Below are 17,472 nucleotides of genomic sequence, written 5' to 3' on the forward strand. Positions count from 1 at the left end.
TTTTCTTGTGTAACTGCTTATAGAACTTACAGTACAATATTGAATAACAGTAGTGAAAGTGGCCATTCTACTTTCTTTCTGATTTTAAGGCAAAAACTTGCAGTCCTTCACCAGTGTGTATTTTAGCTGTGAGTTGTTGTTGTTGTTTTTAATAAATGCCCTTTATCAAGTTGATGAAGTCCCCTACTATATATTTTGGCATGTTGAAATCTACTTGTTCCAGCATTACTTGTTGAAAAGACTGTCCTTTCTCCCTTGAATCACCTTTGCTCCACTGTTAGAGAGCAGTTGACTATATTTGTGTGAGTCTTTTTCTGGAATCTCTATTCTGTCCCATTTATCTATTTATTCTTTCACCAGTACCACACCGCCTTGATTACTGTACTTTTGTTTTGTTTTGTTTTGAAATGGAGTCTTGCTCTGTTGCCCAGGCTGGAGTGCAGTGGTGCAATCTCGGTTCACTGCAACCTCTGCCTCCCAGGTTCAAGCAATTCTTCTCCCTCAGCCTCCCGTGTAGCTGGGAGTACAGGTATGTGCCACCATGCTTGGCTAATTTTTTTTGTATTTTTAGTAGAGACGGGGTTTCACCATGTTGGCTAGGCTGGTCTTGAACTCCTGACCTCAAGTGATCCACCTGCCTCACCTCCCAAAGTGCTGGGATTACAGGCGTGAGCCACCACGCCAGCTGATTACTTTATAGTAAGTCTTAACATTGGGTAGTGTCAGTTCATTGACTTTGTTACTTCAGTATGGTGTTGGCTGTTTTGGTCTTTTGCCATTCCATATATACTTGTGAACTAGTTTGTTGATATCCAAAAAAATAAATTGCTGAGATTTTTATTGGGATTGCATTGAATTTATAAATCAAGTTGGGCACCCCACTTGGTCATGGTATATAATTTTTTATATACAGATATTCAATTTTCTAATATTTTGTTTAGGATTTATCATCTATGTTCATGATAGTTACTAGTCAGTAGTTTTCCTTTCTTGTGATATCTTTGCCTAGTTGTGAGATTTGGATAATAACTGGCTTCACAGAATGAGTTATGATATACCCTCTGCTGTTTTCTGGAAGAAATTGTAAAGAATTCGGGTAATTTCTTTCCTGAGTGTTTGGTAGAATTCACCAGTGAACCTATCTGGATATGGTGCCTGCTGTTTTGGAAGGTTATTATTTATCGGTTCAGGTTCTTTAATAGACCTAGACCTATTCAGATTGTATATTTCTTTTTGTGTGGCTTTCAGCAGATTGTGCCTTTCTGAGTAATTGGTACATTTCATCTGTTACCAGATTTGTAGGCACAGAATTGTTTAGTATTCCTTTATTATTGTTTTTATATTCATAGGATTAATAGTGATGACCCCTTTTCTAAAATTTTTGATATTAATAATTTGTATCTTTTGTCTCTTTTTCTTGGTTCACCTAGCTAGATATTGATTTCATTTATCTTTTCAAATAACAATATTTTGGTTTTGTTGATTTTTCTGTATTGATTTTCTGGTGTTTTTTTGGTTGTGTGTGTGTGTTTTTGTGTTTTTGTTTTTTTTTCTGGGGGGACAAGGTCTCACTCTGTCATCCAGGCTGGAGTGCAGTGGCACAACCATGGCTGACTGCAGCCTCGACTTCCCAGGCTCAACCAACGCTTCCACCTCAGCCTTCCAAGTAACTGGAACTACAGATGTGCACCACTGTGACCGGCTAATTTTTTTTTTTTTATTTTTTTAGAGACAGGGTCTCACTATGTTGCCAGGTCCGAACTCCTGGCCTCAAGTGATCCCCCCACTTTGGCCTCCCAAAGTGCTGAGATTACAGGCATGAGCCACCACACCCAGCCTGATTTTCTGCTTTTACTTGCATTGATTTGTTCAATTTTCATTTCTTTTTTTCTGCTACTTTGAATTTAATTTGCTCTGTTTCTAGTTTCCTAAAGGTAAAGCTGAGATTATTGATTTTAGCTCTTTCTTCTTTTCTAACATATATATATATTCAGTGCTATAAATTTCCCTGTACTGCTTTCATTGCATTTTACAGTTTTTTATTGATATGTAATAGTTGTACATATTTATGGGGTACATGGTATATTTTGATACATACATACAATATGTAATGATCAAATCAGGATAATTGGGATATTCATCACCCCAAGCAATGATCATTTTTGTGTGTGTTGGGAATACTTCAAAGCTTCTCATCTAGCTATTTGAAATACATAACTTTATTGTTAACTATAGTTGCCTTACCATACTATCAAAAACTAGAACTTATTCCTTCTAACTGTTTTCGTACCCAGTAGCCAGCCTCCCTTCACTGCTCCCTTCCACCCTTCCCAGCATCTGGTAACCACCGGTTTGCTCTCTACCTCCATGAGATCAGTTTTCTTAGTTCCCACATACAAGTGAGAACATGGGATATTTGTCTTTTTGGGCTTGGCTTATGTCACTTGGCATCATGTCATCTAATTCCATCCATGTTGCTGCAAATAACAGGGTTTTATTTTTTTATGGCTGAATAGTATTCCATTGTGTATATATACCACATTGTCTTTATCCAGTCATCCATTGATAGAAACTTAGGTTGATTCCATATCTTGGCTATTGTGAATAGTGCTGCAGTAAACATGGGAGTGCAGATATCTCTTCAATATACTGATTTTCCTTTCTTTTGGACACATATCCAGCAATGGGATTGCTGGATCACATGGTGGTTTCATTTTTACTTTTTTGAGGAACCTCAATACTGTTTTCCTTAGTAGCCATACTAATTTATATTCCCACCAGCAGTGTACGAGTGGTCCCCTTTCTCCCGCCACATCACATGTTCCTCTTGTGTTGTACAATACAATCATCTCTTCCCAGTAGTATCCAAAGTCTTAACTCATTCCAGCATCAACTTAAAAATCCAAAGTCTAAAGTCTCATCTGAGACTCAAGACACATTTCTTTCCACCTGTTAGCCCGTAAAATCAAAAACAAATTCTTAACTTCCAAGATACAATAGTGGTGCAGGTATTAGGTAAACATTCCCATTCCAAAAGGGAGGAATTGGCCAAAAGAAAGGGAAATAGGCCCCACACAAGTCTGAAACCTAGCAGGGCAGACATTAAAGTTTAAAGCTCCAACATAATCTTTGACTCTGTGTCCTGCATCCAAGGCACACTGGTGCAAGGGGTGGGCTCCCGAGGCCTTGGGACGCTCCATCCCTGTCACTCTCACAGGTTGGAGTCTGGTGTCTGTGCCTTTTCAATGCTGAGGGTGAAAGCTGCTGGTGGCTCTACGCTTCTTGGGTCTGGAGGGTAGCAGTCCTGTTCCCATAGCTTCACTAGACTGCCCTGGTAGGGAATCTGTGTTGGGGATCCAACCTTACATTTCCCCTCAGTACTGCACTAGCAGAGTTTCTGTGTGGGGGCTATGTCCTGTGACTTCTGCCTGGGACCCAGGCTTTCTAATACATCCTCTGAAATCTAGGTTGGAACCTGGCGAGCCTTCTTTCCTTTTGAATGCTGCACACCTATGGCCTTAATACCACATGGAAGCCACCAAGGATTACAGCTTGTGCTCTCCAGAGCAGTGCCCCAAACTGTACCAGGGGCTCTTTTGAGCTGAGGCTGGAGCAGCCAGGATGCAGGGAGCAGCCTCTTAAGATGCTGCAGGGCAGTGGCTCCCCAGGCCTGACCCACTAAACCATTCTTTCTTCCTAGGCCTCTGGGCTTGTTATGGGAGGAGCTGCCTTTTGAGGCTTTTTTTTTAATTGTCTTGGATATTAGCACTTGGCTCTCTTTTAGTAATGCTAATCTATCTAGCAAGTGGTTGGTTCACAGCCCACTTGTATTCTTTTGAATGCTGCACACTTACAACCTTAATACTGCATGGAAGCCACCAAGAATTACAGCTTGTGCTCTCCAGAGTAGCTATTGTAAATGAGATTACTTTCTTGATTTATTTTTCAGATTGTTTGCCATTGGCATATACAAATGATACTGATTTTTGTATGTTGATTTTATAACCTGCAACTGTACTGAATTTGCTATATTCTAACAGTTTCTTTTATTTTTTCTTTCTTTCTTTTTTTTTTTTTTTTTTTGAGATGGAGTCTAGCTTTGTCACCCAGGCTGGAGTGCAGTGGTGTGATCTTGGCTCACTGCAACCTCTGCCTGCCAGGTTCAACCAATTCTCCTGCCTCAGCTTCCCAGGTAGCTGGGACTACAGGTACCCATGACCACGCCTGGCTAATTTTTGTATTTTTAGTAGAGATGGGGTTTCTCCATGTTGGCCAGGCTAGTCTCGAACTCCTGACCTCAAGTGATCCACCCGCCTCAGCCTCCCAAAGTGTTAGGATTACAGGCATGAGCCACCGTGCCCGGCCTCTAACAGTTTCCTAATGGAGTTTTCTTTGGTTTTTAAAATATACAATCATGTCGTCTGTGAACAAAGTTAATTTGACTTCTTCCTTTCCAGTTTGGTAGTTTGCAGCAGTGAAGCCATCCAGTCCTGGGCTTTTCTTTGATGGGAGACTTTTAATTACTGTTTCAGTTTCATTACTTGCTATTGGTCTGTTCAGGCTTTCTCTTTCTTTATGGTTCAGTCTCGATACGTGTACATGTCTATGAATTTGCCCATTTTTTCTAGGTTATCTAATTTGTTGGCATATAATTATTCATAAAATCTCTAGTGATCATTATATTCTAGGGTATTGATTGTAATTTTTTTCATTTATACTTTGAGCGTTTTCTCTCTTTTTATTAGTCTAGCAAAAGGAATGTGGACTTTATCTTTTCAAAAAACATTTTTTTCTTTCAGTTATCTTGTATTTTTTCAGTCTGAATTTTATTTCTGCTCTGATCTGTATTATTTCTTTCTACTAATTTTAGATTTTGTTTATGCTTGTTTTTCTAGTTCCTTGAGGTGGATTGTTCAGTTGTTTATATGAAGTTTTTCTCCTTTTTTGATGGAGGCTTATTGCTATGAACTTCCTACTTAGTATTGCTTTTGCTTGTCCCATAGATTTTGATATGCTGTGTTTCCATTTTCATTTGCTCAAAAAAAATTTTAGATTTCCTTTTCAATTTCTTTATTGACCCATTTTTTATTCAGGAGCATGTTGTTTAATTTTCACGTATTTATAGTTTTCAAAGTTCCTTTTTTTTTTTTTTTTTTCTGAGGCAGTGTCTCACTCTTTGGCCCATGGCTGGAGTGCAGTTGCACAATCTCAGCTCAGTGCAGTATCCACCTCCCAAGTAGCTGGGAGTACAGGCATGCACTACTACACCCAGCTAATTTTTTTGTAGAGATGAGGTTTTACCATGTTGCCCAAGGCTGGTCTTGAACTCCTGGACTCAAGTGATCTGCCTGCCTCAGCCTCCCAGATTGCTGGGATTATAGGCATGAGCCACCACACCTGGCCCAAAGTTCCTCTTTAAAAAAGAATAAAAATCTAGTTTTATTCTGCTGTGGTCAGAAAAGATACTTGATACAATTTTGACTTTTTTGAGTTTGCTGAGACTTGTTTTTTCTCCTAACGTGATCTGTCCTGGGGAATGTTCCATGTGCTAATGAGAAGAATGTATATTCCACAGAGTTGGATGAAGTGTTCTGTAAATGTCAGTTATCATTATATAGTGATTTTTTTGTCTCTTTTTATAGTGTTTGTTTATTTTATCTGATATAAATATAGCTATTCTTGCTCTTTTTTGTTTTCCAATTGCATGGAGTATCTTTTTCCACCCCTTTACTTTCAGTCTATGTGTCTTTATAGGTAAAGTGAGTTTCTTATCGGCAGCAGATCATTGAGTTCTGTTTTTCTATTCATTTAATCACTCTATGTCTTTTAATTAGAACATTTAGTTCATTTACATTGTTATTATTGATAGGTGAGAACTTCCTCCTGTCATTTTGTTGTTTGTTTTCTGGTTGTTTTGTAACTCCTCTTTTACTTTCTTTTCTTTCTTTCTCTTTCATCTTTCTTTGTGATTGTGCAAATTTCTCTGGTAGTATGTTTTAATTCATTGCTGTTTATTTTTAGTGTTACCTATTATAGGTGTTTTGCTTTGTGGTTACTATGAGGCTTACAAAAAACATCTTGTAAGTTATTTTGAATATATGAGAACTCAATGTTGATCACAAAGAAAAAGACGAAAAACTTTACATCGTAATTTCATCCCCTGACACACATTTTGACCTCTTGTTGACACAATTTACATCTTTTTATATTGCCTGACTTTTAACAGATTGTTGTAGTTTTTATTTTGGTAGATTTAGTCTTCATACTAGAGATACTACAGTTACAGTATTAGAGTATTCTAAATTTGTCTATATACTTTTACCAATGACTTTTATAACTTCAGATATTTTCTTGTTGCATGTTAGTGTCCTTTTGTTCAAGATTGAAGAACTACCTTTGACATTTTTTATAAGATGAATTCCTTCAGCTTTTGTTTGTCTTCAGAGAAGTCATTATCTCTCATTTATGGTCGAAAGATAGCTTTGCTGGGGACACTATTCTCAGTTGGCAGTTTTGTTTTTTTTTCCTGTAGCTTTTTAATATGTCATACCACTCCATTCAGGCATGTATGGTTTCTACTAGATGTCCATTAACAGATGAATTAGAGCTCTTTATATGTTATGCTTCTTCTTTTTTTCCTGCTTTTATGCTCCTATTTTTGTTTTTGACCTTTGAGAATTTGATTATTGTATGCCTTGGGATAGTCTTATTGGGGTTTAATCGGTTTGGTAATCTTTGACTTTCCTATGCCTAGATATTTATCTTTCTATAGATCTGGAAAGTTTTCTGTTATTATTTCTTTGAATAAGCTCTGTACCCCTTGCTCTTTCTTAACTCTGTCTTGAAGGCCATTGACTCTTAAATTTGCTCTTTTTAGGCTATTTTCTAGATCTTATATGTGTTCTTCCTTTTTATTCTCCTATGTCTCCTCTCTTTATATATTTTCAAATTGTCTTTGAGCTCACTGATTCTTTCTTCTGCTTGATTAGTTCTGTCAAAACTCTCTCATGCATTTTCAGTTCAGCCAATGTATTTCACAGTTCCAAGATTTCTGTGTTTTTAATTTTTTAAATCTCTTTGTTAAATTTTTCTGGTAAGTTTCTGAAGTGTTTTACTGTGCTATCTTGGAGTTCCCCAGGTTTCTCCAAAATTTCTATTTTGAATTCTTGATCAGAGAACCTACACATCTTCATCTCAGGTTGGTAGGGTATCACTGGCTCCTTGCTTTGTAAATTTGGGAAGGTCGTGGTTCCCTGTTTGATGTTGTTTCTTACAGATGTACATTTATGTCTTCACATTGATTTGTTATTTATTCTAGTTTTTGCTATCTGCCTTTGCTTGGTCTTTTGGGTGTGGTTTGTTGCATTCTCTTAGACTTAAATCACTGCCTTCTTTTCAGCACTAGATGGCACCCTAAGCCCAGGTTTGCCTGGCTTTCACGAAAGTTCAGAGCACTGACCATCTTGGGTTAGGGGATTTTCCAAAGGGGATTCCCTGGCTGGGGTTGGCGGGGAAGGGAATTAGCTAGGAGTTTGTGCGCAGAGGACCCGTGGAATGTGCCTCCTACTGCTACTGATCCACTGTCCCTCTGATTTGGCATCTCCTTTGGCTGAGATGAAGAGCAGCCCCAAGTTTCCTTCACTGGAGTTGCTAGCCCTACTTCCATGTTTGTCCATAGCTGTCTTCAGATTTTCTCCCAACAGGCACTAGCAATGCTTCCTGTGGGTTAAGGCAGTAACAGCTTTCCCACATAGTAACCCTAGATGGTGGGGAAACTACCTTAGTCTTAGTTTCTCCAGGATAGGAACAATAAGTCTTGGGAGACTTTTTTACCCAGTGCCTAATAACTTAAGGGAGGGGCATCATGGATAGAGAAGTCGAGGGGCATCATGGATAGAGAAGTCCATTCTCTTTTCTCATAATTTTTCACTTCTTTGTGACACTAAGGATTGTCACAGCCTCAGTTTTGTGTTCTGGAATATTGGTGGTGATAATGTTGTCACTGTATAGTTGTTTTTCATTTTCTGTATGGGAAAATCAACTCAGATTGCTTCTACTCTGCCATTTTGGTAACATTACTGCATTTTAAAAATTTTGATATGTTGTATTTTTATTTTCACTTAGCTCAAAATATTTTAAAATTTCTCTTGAGATTTCTTCTTTGACCTACTTGTTATTCAGAAGTGTGTTTTTTAATCTCCACGTTTTGGAATTTTCCGGCTATCTGTATTTATATATTATTATATATTTCTAGTTTAACTCCATTGTGGTCTGCATGGTAATATTGTAAGACTTATTTTTAAAAAATAAAGTATACTTTATGTCCCAGAATGTGGTCTCTCAGTGGATGAATGTTCCATGTAAGCTGGAAAGGAATGTATATTCTATTTCTTGTTGGATGATGAAGTAGTGTGTATATCAATTAAATCCAGTTGACTGGTGCTGCTGTTGAGTTCAACTGTGTCCTTACTCATTTTCTGCCTGCTGGATCTGTCCATTTCAGATAGAGGGGTGTTGATGTCTCCAACTGTAATAGCAGATTCATCTGTTTCTCTTTGCAGTTCTATCAGTTTTTGCCTTGTATATTTTGGCACTGTGTTATTAGGTACATACACATTAAATATTGTTTTTTATATATATATAATTTTTACAAATTTTTATTTATTTATTTTGAGGCAGAGTCTTGCTCTATCGCCCAGGCTGGAGTGCAGTGGTGCGATCTCAGCTCACTGCAGCCTCTGCCTCCCAGGTTCAAACAATTCTCCTTCAGGCTCCCAAGTAGCTGGGGCTATAGGTGCAGACCATCAAGCCCAGCTAATTTTTGTGTTTTTTAGTAGAGATGGGGTTTCACTATGTTGGGCCAGGCTGGTCTCAAACTCCTGACCTCAAGTGATCCACCAGCTCCAAAAGTGCTGGGATTACAGGCATGAGCCACCGTGCCCAGCCATATTGTTATTATTATTTTTTTTTTAGAGAATTGATCCCTTTATTGTTATGTAATGCCTATCTGTGATGATTTTTCTTGCACTGATGTCTGCTCTGTCTGAAAATATGCTTACTCCCACATTTTTTGGATTAGGGTTAGCATGATATTTTTGTCAATCTCTTTACTTTTAATCTATGTGTCTTAATTTTTTTTTTACTTTATTAAAATATTGAGTTTTATTTCACATGTATATTTTTGCCTCCCCACCATTTCCATGTCTGACCACCACTACTACTGTGTCCTATCATAACATTCCATACATACTTAAAACCAAGCAAAGGGTGGAGTTCCATCTTTAAAAACTAAACAGGCATTTTGGACAACACATTCTTGGCAATAGAGCCTGGACAACATTTATCAAACACAGTAGGGAAAGTTCTCTGCATTATAAAAAGGACAGCCAGATATCAACTGTTACAGAAATGAAATAAAATGGAAAATTTTTAACAAATTGTTTAAACTATTTTCCTAAAGAGACTTCCTCCACTGCCAGAGATTTTGAATAACCTCCTAGTCAGTCATCCGGAAGCATTCCTCACATAATTGATGAACTGCTTGCATTTTAATGTCTTCTACAGAACTAGGTCCTTTTCGTGTTTTACGAGTTTTTTCCTGTTTTTTGAAAGATTCTTGTCCTTTTGATCTTGGTGTTGATGGTTTTCAGTCTTTTCTATTCTGATTTGACTTTTGTGCATTTTTGGCTGGAGTGTCTCGTATAGATTTCCTCACTGGTGCTTTTTCTTCAGTTTCCTCATCATCAAAATCATCATCGTCGTCATTTTCATCATCTTCTGCATCAGCAGCAAGTTTTACTTTTTTTTGTGGAACCTTTCTACCACCTCCGGGGGCAGATCGCTTTCCAGATAAACTTAAGAGTTTCACATACGCCTCTTCTTCATCTTCTGACTCTGCATCTTCCTCCACAGCTACTAAGTGCTGTTCACTAATATTCACTGGCTCTGAAGCACACTTCAACCGTAAGATCACCGGTGGTGTTATTTCAAGGCCCCCAAGGGAAACCATTGGCTGTACAGACATTTTCAAAGTTGCCAGTGTTACTTTAATTGGACTGCCTTCATAATTCATTGCCTCTGCTTCAACAATATGCAATTTATCCTTTGCACCAGTCCCTGAACTGACTGTTCTTAAAGATAACTGGTGCTCATTTTCATCATTATCCACCTTAAAGTGATAATCTTTGTCGGCCTTTTGTTGACAACTGAAAAGATAGTTCTGGGGCCTCAGGGGGCTCATGTCCATGTCCATCAAATCTTCCATGGGGTGGTGACACGCACTTAGGTGGGAGAGAAGGTGGACGGAGATAAACGACTGCTGCTCCAGAGAACAGCCGCACAGGATGGAATCACACCAGGGTATGTGTCTTCATATTTAAAGTAGATTTCTTTTCAACAAAATATAGCTGGTCTTATTTTTTTTTATCTGATCCACTCTGACAATCTGTCTTTTAATTAGCATATTTAGGACATAGATATTTAAAGTGATTATGAATATAGTTGGGTTAATATCTATTATATTTATCATTGTTCTGTATTTGTTGCCCCGTTTCTGTTTTTCTCTTTCAGTCTTTTTTCACCATTTGTGGTTTTAATTAAGCATTTCATAATGATTCCACTTTCCTTTCTTAGCATATTAATGTTATTTATGTGTGTGTATGTATTTTCTTTTTTAGTGGTTGCCCTAGAATTTGCATTGTACATTTACAACTAATCCAATTTGACTTTCAAACAACACTATACTTCTTTGTGGGTAGTGCAAGTTCCTAATAATAACAAAATATTCCTAATTTCTACCCTCCATCCCTTATATCATTGCTGTTATTCATTTCACTTATATATGTTATACATTTGTAGCATACATAATTGAATATATTATTGCTGTTATTATTTTGAACAAACTGCTATTTGTTTGTTCACAAGTAAAATCAAGTAAGAATAAGAAAAGTAGAAGTTTTTATTTTCCTTTTACTTATTTCTTCTCCAGGACTTTTACTTTCTTTATGTAGATTTAAGATTCTGACCTATATCATTTTTCTTCTCTTTAAAGAACTTATTTTAACATTTCTCACAAGTCAGTTCTGTGGGCAAAAATTACCTCAAATTGTGTTTATGAAAGTTTTTATTTTTTCTTCACCTTTTTTTGCTTGCATTTTTTATTGTGGTAAAGAAACACATTACAATAAATTTACAATCTTAACCATTTTTAAGTGTACAGTTCAACAGTGTTAAGTATATTTACATTATTGTGCAACCAATCTCTAGAATTTTTTCATCTTATAACACTAAGACTGTACCCACTAAACACTAATAATTCCCTCTTTCTTTTCTCTCCAGCCCTTGCTAACCACATTTCTGCTGTTTCTTTTCTACAATTTGACTACTTTAGATACTTCATATGAGTGGACTGATACAGTATTTGTCCTTTTGCAACTGGCATATTTTGCTTAGCATAATGCCCTCACGGTTCACCTATGTTGTGGCATGTGACAGAATATTCTTTTATTTTTAAAGATTTCATAATACTACATTTTATGTATATAACATTTTCCTTTTCCATTCGTTATCAATAGACATTCGTATTATTTCCACTCTACCCCTTGTCTATTATAAATAATGCTTCCGTGAACATGGGTGAAAATTTATCTTTAAGATCCTGCTTTGAATTCTTTTTGGATATATATCCAGAAGTGGGACTGCTGAATCATATTCTAATTGTCTTTTTAATTTTAGAAGTATCTCCTTACTGCTTGCGCTCTGTACTACCTGCACCATTTTACATTCCCATCACCAGTGCACAAGGGCTCTCCACATGCTCAACACTTACATTCTGCTCTTTTGATAGTAGCCATTCTAGTGAGTATGAGTCGATGTCTCATTGTTTTGATTTACATTTCCCTGATGATTAGTGATGATGAGCATCTTTTCAAGTATTTGTTGGCTATTTGTATATCTTCTTTGGAGAATTTTCTATCCAAGTCATTTTCTCATTTTTAAATTAGGTTTGTTGTTTTTTGTTTTTTTTTTACTGTTGAGTTGTAGAAGTTCCTTATATAGTCTGGATATTAACCCCAAATCAGATACATGAGTTGCAGTTATTTTTGCCCAGTCCATAAGCTGCCCCTTCACTCTGTCAATCATGTCTGTTTATGCACAAAAGTTTCTCGTGTCCCATTTGTCTATTTTTTTCTTTTGTTGCCTGTGCTTATGGTGTCACTTCCAAGACATAATTCTCAAATCCGACATCCTGAAGTTTTTCCCCTATATTTTTTTCTAGGAGTTTAATAGTTTTAGGCCTTACATTTAGGTCTTTAATCCCTTTTGAGTTAATTTTATGTAAGGTGTAGCTTAATAAGGTTAAGGTCCAGCTTAATATTTATTTATTTAGGCATGTGGATATCCCAGTTTTCCCAGTACCATTTGTTAAGGAGACTGTCCTTTATTCACTGTGTCATCTTGGCATCCTTGTCAAAAGTCATTTGGCCATACATACAAGGGTTTATTCCTAGGCTCTAAATTCTGTTCCATTGGTGTATATATCTATCTTTATTCTAGTACCATACCATCTTAATTACTGTTGCTGTGTAGAATGTTTTGAAATCAGGGAGTATGAGTCTTCCAATTTTGTTCTTTTTCAAGATTGTTTTGGCTATTCATAGTCCCTTGAGAATTTTATGATGCTTTTTTCTGTTTCTGCAAAAAATGTCATCGGTATTTTGATAAGAATTACATTGAATCTGTAGATCACTCTGGGTAGCATGGACAGTTTGACAATGTTAATAAGTCTTTCAATCTATGAGCCTGGAATATCTTTGCACTTATTTCTGTCTTTGATTTCTTGTGGCAGTGTTTAGTTTGTAGTGTAGAAACCTTTTAATAAGCTCAAGCTTATTCCAAAGTATTTTATCCTTTTTGTTGCTATAGTAAATGGAATTGTTTTCTTAATTTCCTTTTTTTTTTTTTTTACGGCTCCTTTGGTTGAGTGATAATTTCCTTTGTGAATTGATTGTTAGTGTATAGAAATGCAATTTTTGAATTTTGATTTTGCATCCTGTAACTTTGCTGAATTTGCTAATTTTAACAGTTTGTATGGAATATGTCACCTGTGAAGGGAATTAATTTTACTAATTTTCCAGTCTGTATGTTTTCTATTTCATTTTCTTGTCTAATTGCTCTGGATAGACCTCCTAGTACTGTGTTGAATAGTAGTGGTGAGTGTGGGCATCCTTGCCTTATTCCTGCTCTTAAAGGGAAAGTTTCAGTCTTCTTTTGTTGACTATGATGTTAAATGTAGCCGTCTCATATATTACTTTTATTATGCTGGGATAGTTTTTTTCTATTCCTAGTTTATTGAGTGTTTGTGTCATGAGATTGTTGAATTTGTCTGCATCAATTGAAATGATCATCTGGTTTTGTCCTTCATCTTGTTAATGTGGTGTATTAAATAGATTTATTTTCATATGTTAAACCATCCTTTCATTCCACAAATAAGTCCCACTGGTCATGGTGTATAATCCTTTTAATGTACTGTTGAATTCAGTTTACTAGTATTTTGTTGAGGATTTTCACATCAGTATACTTAAGGGATATTTGCCTGCAGTTTTCTTTTTTTGTGTCTCTCTCTCATTCTGGTGTTAAGGTAATTCTGACCTCATAGAATGAGTTTGGAAGTGTTGCAGTTCTTTCTCTCTTTTTTTTTTTTTTTAAGACTTTATTTTTTAGAGCAGTTTTAGGTTCACAGCCAAATTGAGTAGAATGTACTGAGATATCCCAATATCCCCTGCCCTCACACAGGCAAAGCCTTCCCAGTTATCAACATCCTGCACCAGAGTGGTCCATCTGTTGCAACTGATGAATGTACATGGACATATCATTATCCTCCAAAGCCCATAGTTTACATTAGGGTTTACTCTCGGTGTTGTATGCCTCCCCTATTATCAACATCCTGCACCAGAGTAGTACATCTGTTGCAACTGATGAACCTACATGGACACATCATTATCCTCTAAAGCCCATAGTTTACATTAGGGTTTATTCTTGGTGTTGTACGTTCTATGGGTTTAGACAAATTTATAGTGACATGTATCCATCATTATAGTATCACACGGAGTAGCTTCACTGCCCTAGAAATCCTCTGTGTTCTGCCTGTTTATCTCTTCCTTCTCACATCCCCTAGCAACCACTGACCTTACTGTTTCCACAGTCACCTTTTCAAGGATGTCAAGTAGTTGGAATCATATAGTATATTGCCTCTTCAGGCTAGCATACTGGCATACTGTGTTCCTTCTTTTGTCTTTTTTTTTTTTTATACTTCAAGTTCTAGGGTACATGCGCACAACATGCAGGTTTGTTACATATGTATACATGTGCCATGTTCATGTGTTGCACCCATTAACTCGTCATTTAGCATTAGGTATATCTCCTAATGCTATCCCTCCCCCTCCCCCAACCCCATGACAGGCCCTGGTGTGTGATGTTCCCCTTCCTATGTCCAAGTGTTCTCATTGTTCAATTCCCACCTATGAGTGAGAACATGCGGTGTTTGGTTTTTTGTCCTTGCAATAGTTTGCTGAGAATGATGGTTTCCAGCTTCATCCATGTCCCTACAAAGGACATGAACTTATCCTTTTTCATGGCTGCATAGTATTCCATGGCATATATGTGCCACATTTTCTTAATCCAATCTATCACTGATGGAGATTTCGGTTGGCTCCAAGTCTTTGCTATTGTGAATAGTGCTGCAATAAACATATGTGTACATGTGTCTTTATAGCAGCATGATTTATAATCCTTTGGCTATATCCCAGTAATGGGATTGCTGGGTCAAATGGTATTTCTAGTTCTAGATCCCTGAGGAATCGCCACACTGTCTTCCACAATGGTTGAACTAGTTTACAGTCCCACCAACAGTGTAAAACTGTTCCTATTTCTCCACATCCTCTCCAGCACCTGTTGTTTCCTGACTTTTTAATGATTGCCATTCTAACTGGTGTGAGATGGTATCTCATTGTGGTTTTGATTTGCATTTCTCTGATGGCCAGTGATGATGAGCATTTTTTCATGTGTCTGTTGGCCGCATCAGTGTCTTCTTTTGAGAAGTGTCTGTTCATATCCTTTGCCCACTTTTTGATGGGGTTGTTTGTTTTTTTCTTGTAAATTTGTCGGAGTTCTTTGTAGATTCTGGATATTAGCCCTTTGTCAGATGTGTAGATTGCAATAATTTTCTCCCATTCTCCAGGTTGCCTGTTCACTCTGATGGTAGTTTCTTTTGCTGTGCAGAAGCTCTTTAGTTTAATTAGATCCCATTTGTCAATTCTGGCTTTTGTTGCCATTGCTTTTGGTGTTTTAGACATGAAGTCCTTGCCCATGCCTGTGTCCTGAATGGTATTGCCTAGGTTTTCTTCTAGGGTTTTTATGGTTTTAGGTCTAACATTTAAGTCTTTAATCCATCTTGAATTAATTTTTGTATAAGGTATAAGGAAGGGATCCAGTTTCAGCTTTCTACATATGGCTAGTTTTCCCAGCACCATTTATTAAATAGGGAATGCTTTCCCCATTTCTTGTTTTTGTCAGGTTTGTCAAAGATCAGATGGTTTGTAGATGTGTGATATTATTTCTGAGGGCTCTGTTCTGTTCCATTGGTCTATATCTCTGTCTTGGTAGCAGTACCATGCTGTTTTGGTTACTGTAGCCTTGTAGTATAGTTTGAAGTCAGGTAGCGTGATGCCTCCAGCTTTGTTCTTTTGGCTTAGGATTGTCTGGCAATGCGGGCTCTTTTTTGAGCCTTGCTCATTGCTAGCACAGCAGTCTGAGATCAAACTGCAAGGCGGCAGCGAGGCTTGGGAGGGGGTGCCCGCCATTGCTGAGGCTTGAGTAGGTAAACAAAGTGGCCGGGAAGCTCTAACTGGGTGGAGCCCACCACAGCTCAAGGAGGCCTGCCTGCCTCTGTAGACTTCACCTCTGGGGGCAGGGCATAGCTGAACAAAAGGCAGCAGAAACCTCTGCAGACTTAAATGTCCCTGTCTGACAGCTTTGAAGAGAGTAGTGGTTCTCCCAGCACGCAGCTTGAGATCTGAGAACGGACAGACTGCCTCCTTAAGTGGTTCCCTGACCCCTGAGTAGCCTAACTGGGAGGCACCCCCCAGTAGGGGCAGACTGACACCCCACACGGCCGGGTACCCCTCTGAGATGAAGCTTCCGGAGGAACGATCAGGCAGCAACATTTGCTGTTCAGCAATATTCGCTGTTCTGCAGCCTCTGCTGCTGATACCCAGGCAAACAGGGTCTGGAGTGGACCTCCAGGAAACTCCAACAGACCTGCAGCTGAGGGTCCTGACTGTTAGAAGGAAAACTATCAAACAGAAAGGACATCCACACCAAAACCCCATCTGTACGTCACCATCATCAAAGACCAAAGGTAGATAAAACCACAAAGATGGGGAAAAAACAAGAGCAGAAAAGCTGAAAATTCTAAAAATCAGAGCACGTGTCCCCCTCCAAAGGAACGCAGCTCCTCAGCAGCAACGGAACAAAGCTGGATGGAGAATGACTTTGACGAGTTGAGAGAAGAAGGCTTCAGACGATCAAACTTCTCCGAGCTAAAGGAGGAAGTTCGAACCCATCGCAAAGAATCTAAAAACCTTGAAAAAAGATTAGACGAATGGCTAACTAGAATAACCAGTGTAGAGAAGTCCTTAAATGACCTGATGGAGCTGAAAACCATGGCACGAGAACTACATGACGGATGCACAAGCTTCAGTAGCCAATTCAATCAACTGGAAGAAAGGGTATCAGTGATTGCAGTTCTTTCAAAGAGTTTCTGTTTTGATTCTTTCAAAGAGTTTGAGAAGGATTAGTGTTAGTAGTGTTAGTTCTTATTTGATGGACTTATTTGATGGACTTCTCCAGTGAATCTGTCTGGTCCTGGCCTTTTTTGTTGGGAGGTTTTTAATTACTATTTCAATTCTTTACTAGTTATAGGTATGTTCACATAGATTTCTTATTTCTTCATGATTTAGTACTGGTAGGCTGTATGTTTCTAGGAATTTATCCATTTCTTCTAGATTATCTGGTTTGATTGTAATTTAATACTAGCCTCATAATTCTTTTTATTTCTATGACATCAGTTGAATATCTTCTCTTTTATTTCTAATTTTAGCTATTTCAATCTTCTCTCCATTTTAGTTATTGCAGCTAAAGATTTGCTAATTTTGTTCATCTTCTCAGAATACCAACTGTTGGTTTTGTTGTATTTTTTCTATCTTTTTTCCTATTTGATTCATTTATCTCCGCTCTAAGCTAGTTGTGGATTTAGCTTATTTTTCTTTATTCCTTTAAGTGCCAGGTTAAGTTGTTGATTTGAGGTCTGTCTTCCTTTTTAATAAAACTTGCCTCTTAATACTGTTTTTGTTGCATTCCATCAGTTTTGGTATGCTGTGTTTTCATTTTATCTCCAGATATTTTCTAAATTCC

At 37.6% G+C, this 17,472-nt stretch overlaps 1 protein-coding gene and 1 pseudogene across 7 annotated transcripts in view; one reads left to right on the forward strand and one right to left on the reverse strand.

Moving 5' to 3' along the window:
• The window catches only part of RNF13 (ring finger protein 13), a 166,184-nt gene that overhangs the window by 133,536 nt on the left and 15,176 nt on the right, over positions 1-17,472 (forward strand). The gene's annotated exons all lie outside the window — the stretch shown is intronic.
• The window catches only part of LOC129032649 (nucleophosmin-like), a 30,546-nt pseudogene continuing 13,074 nt past the window's right edge, over positions 1-17,472 (reverse strand).

This window comes from Pongo pygmaeus, chromosome 2, assembly GCF_028885625.2.
Source record: "Pongo pygmaeus isolate AG05252 chromosome 2, NHGRI_mPonPyg2-v2.0_pri, whole genome shotgun sequence".
Lineage (NCBI taxonomy): Eukaryota > Metazoa > Chordata > Mammalia > Primates > Hominidae > Pongo > Pongo pygmaeus.